The sequence below is a fragment of the Triticum dicoccoides genome, chromosome 4B (genome assembly GCF_002162155.2).
Source record: "Triticum dicoccoides isolate Atlit2015 ecotype Zavitan chromosome 4B, WEW_v2.0, whole genome shotgun sequence".
Taxonomy (NCBI): domain Eukaryota; kingdom Viridiplantae; phylum Streptophyta; class Magnoliopsida; order Poales; family Poaceae; genus Triticum; species Triticum dicoccoides.
Window position 1 is genome coordinate 644219524 of NC_041387.1, and position 4801 is coordinate 644224324.

Below are 4801 nucleotides of genomic sequence, written 5' to 3' on the forward strand. Positions count from 1 at the left end.
GAGGAAGTAATCTCTTGGGAGAAAATATAAAATGGATCCATCGGTGACCCCCGGGGGGCATCAACAATGAAAATCCTAGGATAAAATTGTCGTGCCCGTCCAGCAAGCCTACGATGGGATTACTCACACACGGCGGTGAGTATCATGAAATTGGTGATGGAGGATGGTTGATGATGACGATGGCCGCGGATTCCCCTCTCCAGAGCCCCAAACGGATTCCAGATCAGCCTTCCCGAGGAAGAACATGGCTTGGCGGCGGCTCCGTATTGTAAAACGCAATAAATCCTTCTCTCTGATTTTTTTCTCCCCGAACGTGAATATATGGAGTTGGAGTTGAGGTCGGTGGAGGTCCAGGGGGGCCACGAGGCAGGAGGGCGCGCCTAGGTGGGTAGGGCATGCCCCCACCTCGTGGACAGGGTGTGGGCCTCCTTCAGCTGATTCTTTCGCCAATATTTTTATTAATTTCAAAAAGTGTCTCCGTAAAGTTTCAGGTCATTCCTAGAACTTTTATTTCTGCACAAAAATAACACCATGGCAATTCTGCTGAAAACAACGTCAGTCCGGGTTAGTTCCATCCAAATCATGCAAATTAGAGTCCAAAACAAGGTCAAAAGAGTTTAAAAAAAATTAGATGCGTTGGAGACGCATCAATATCCAACATATCCAACAACAAGCGCATATAGGTCCATATCCAACAACAAGCATATATAAAATGGTCTCATCCATACATACATATATAGACAGCAAGTTTAACATTGTTCATCCTACAAAATCAAAACAAAAAGGAAGGACAAGGAAAAGAGTAGACTCCATCAACGCAAGCTTTTGTGATCTAAAGAAAATTTGCAAATTGGGAAAGAAGGAAGTTAGAAGAAGAAGAAGAAGAAGAAGAGCTCTTCTTCTTCTTCTTCTTCTAGCTCAGGTAACCTAGGTAATTATGCCATTTTGTAGCTAACTAAGCATATTAAGTCATTTTGGAGGAAAAAAATGCTAAGTGTAGGTCCTTTTAGAGCTAACCTAGGTAATAGGTCATTTTGGAGCTAAGTAAGGTTATCATGTCATTTTCAAGGACAATAAGCTAAGTATATGTTATTTTGGAGGTAACCAAGATTATTATGCCATTTTTGACCTAAGTGTGCTAAGTATGTCATAAATGAACTAAAGAAGCTAAGTATAGGTCATTTTTGAACTAACCTAGGTAGTTATGCCATTTTTGAGCTAACTAAGCATATTTATTCATTTTGGAGGACAAAATGGTAAGTGTAGGTCATTATAGAGCTATCCTAGTTATAATCGGTCATTTTGGAGCTAGGTAAGGTTATTTTGTTATTTTGGAGGAAAATAAACTAATGATATGACAGTTTAGAGCTAAACCAAGGTTATTATGCCATTTTTGACCTAAGTATGTTAAGTATGTCATAAATGAACTAAAAAGCTAAGTATAGGTCATTTTTGAGCTAACCTAGGTAGTTATGCCATTTTTGAGCTAACTAAGCCTATTTATTCATTTTGGAGGACAAAATGGTAAGTGTAGGTCATTTTAGAGCTATCCTAGTTAAAATCGATCATTTTGAAGCTAGGTAAGGTTATTTTGTCATTTTGTAGGAAAATAAACTAATTATATGACAGTTTGGAGTTAAACCAAGGTCATCATGCCATTTTTACCTAAGTAAGCTAAATATGTAATAAATGAACTAGCTAAGCTAAGTATAGATCATTATTGACCTATCCTAGGTAGTTTTTGCCATTTTTTAGCTAAATAGGTCATTTCTTAAGCTAAGTATGCATTTGTTAAGAAAAACACTTGGGGAAACATACCATCATCATGGAGGTGAATGACCGGTCGGGGTTGCGCCAGTGGCAGACGGAGAAGGATCGGCCGATGCTTGTCGGGAGGCATGCTGCACCAAAGATTATTTGCAGTGTCTCATTAGCATGATGCAACTCAAATGTGAATACTAGTAACTAATGACCATTGAAATGAAACTCACCGTGGGCGCTAATACCAATGTGGGGCATCGGCGGAGGGGTCTGACCGTTGCTCTGGCACACGGACTGGACATTTGGTTTTCATGAGTTAGTCATATTAGTTAGTAATGAAACAAACATTACTGCATGATTTGGCCAATATGCAGGAGAAACTTACCACGAGGAGCTCGTATAGGGCCCAGTGAGACGCGTTGTTCTGGTTCCTCTCCTCCTCCAATAGACTAGTCGTCCTCTCCTCCATGTCCCTCTCCCTCTCTGCCGCCTGCCTGTTTGCCTCCGCTAGAAGCTCCTGGGCCCTAGATTCGATGGCGAGCTCCATTGGCCGTGCATGAAGCCTTATCTCAGGATCGGAGCTCGTCTGGAGCTTCTTGATCTCCGGGAGAGTTCTAGGACAACGTATTAGTCCATCCCCAATGGCTGCCGAGCCATGGGACCTCCTGCCACCTGATATCATCACCAACTCTAAATCAAAAGGACTCTAGCTCGGGTTAAAGTCCTCCCCTTTCCTGGTCTTCCCCTCGTCTCTGTACCTCATGAGCTTGTAGTGGGAGGAGATGTTGGTGAAGCTCTCTGGATGATCGAGGTCAGACTCAGAGAATGCCTTGGCCTTCTTGTACGGGGCAGAATGGGCCATGGCATAGAGGTCGAACAACGGTGGCACCTCCTTCTTGTTGTGTTGCGCCTAAAAGAGAGGAACAAAATATTAGTTAAGGGCTCAACCTATCATGAAGAATGAAATTGCATGAATCATGAAGCAAACCACATACCTAGTTATCCCTGTACTCAAACAGGTTGGAGCTCCCTTGATGGCGTGGCACACCTTTCATTTGGGCACGCCTATCCTTGGCCTTGTTGTGCTCGGCTAGCCATTGGGGAGAGCACCACTCATCCACCAATGCCTCCCAACAGTCCATCCTATCCGCACACCAACTCAGGGGCACCTAAGTTAGTCAAGAGAAATTTCAGCGCTACGCCTACGAATCAAATCAAGAAAACTAAGTACAAGGCCTTAAGGTAATTACCTTCATGTACTTCTCCTTACTCAGAAACTTGACTCGACACTTCGCCTTGGACCTCTTAATGTTAGTCGAGGCGTAGTAGTCTCGAATAGCATGCACCCAAGCCTTGTGCCGTAAGTTCTGAAGTAGGCACTTGCACTCGGCTTCGACAACCATAGCCGAGACCTCCTCGTGTTCCCCAAGACACCCGTGGAAGGTCTGCAATCAAACAAGACATCACTGATTAGTATACAATCACTAGTTACTGTTGATTTTTAATTCTGTAAAGGAGAAATTACCCAAAACATCTGGATCACAATGTCGGCCACCGTCTCGCACAAGACACCGTCGACCCTCACCTCTGGCGGGGCCGAGGCAGCCAAGTGCAGCTCCCAGCTAAGGCTAGCTGTGGAACCTGAACCTCACTGGGCAACGTGACCCACCATGGGAAGTTCTGGCGGCAAAGCACACCAAGGACCTGGTTGGGCATGTGGACACCACGGGCGTGTGTCCAGCCCCTGCAGTATGACAAGGTCAACGCATTAGATATTAATTTGAAGAACGTGAAGGCAAAAGGTTAAAAAAGAGTAAATGCACTTACTTCTCCCCATTAGGCGCAATCAACCACCTCTGCTCACGGGTCACCGGCACGGGCGGGAGCTTTGTACCCCCACAATGGTACCTTCTTGCCCCCCTCAACCAGCTCGCCCTCACTATAGCTATCATTAGAAAAGATGTCCTTGCCACCATCAGTATGGCCACTAGCCTCCAGAGCCCCTTGGGACAAAGACTCTGGGACCGGAGTCTCCTGGGGCGAAGGCTCGTTGGCCCGATTCTCGTGGGACGAAGGCTCGGCGGCTCGAGACTCGTCGGTATGAGGCTCGTGGACCGGAGTCCGAGACGGGTCCATGTCAGACAAAGCAGTCCTGTGGTCGGGGGAATCAACTGGGGGTGGCGACGAGGAAGGCGCATCATCCTTACTACCTCTCCCGCCGCCACATCAACCTCTAGCACCCCTCTTCGTCTTCCCCCTATCTCTCCCAGCCGAAGAAGAAGCACCCGCCGGTGGTGTCTGCATACTATCTAGCAGCGCTCTTCGGAGGTGCTGGGGTGGAATGCAAGGAACCTCCCAGCACGCGCCGAGGAAGAAGGCTTGGAGCACTCTCGACCCACGCCCACCATCTATCAACACCTGCAATGATAAAGAGTAAACGAAATTAGTACAACATAAAAAAATTGCATACCTGACATGAATAATATGTATATAATTTAAGTGTATCATCATCATGAATATAATAAAAATTGAATACCTAACAACATGAACTAATTAATAATATATATATATATATATGTACATAATAATAATTGAATACCTGACATTACTAATATTACTCTTCATCGTCTATAAATGCTCCGAGATCAATAAATGCATCATCATCACTATCAGTAATGACATGCTCATCATCATCATCATCATCATCATCATCAATAAATGCATCAACATGTGGAAGGCCTCCTTTATGTAATCGGTCAAGCATTGACAGGTCATCCACATCAATAACCTCTTCTTGTTCCGTCTCTTCTTGTTTCGGCTCAGGGGTGAAGTCAGATTCACTGTCACTATTTACTTCAATGTTCTGGGGTGACGTAGAGTGGTTCTTGAAATGTTTTTTTGGAAAGACGTGTTTCTTGGAAGAATTCTAATTCATATGTGCCTGGGTTAATGTGAGGTTCATAATCCTCTTCATTGGGGGGAGGTGGTCTAACACGTGGCGGCACTTCATAAACGACATCCCAGCCATCGAGATTTGGAT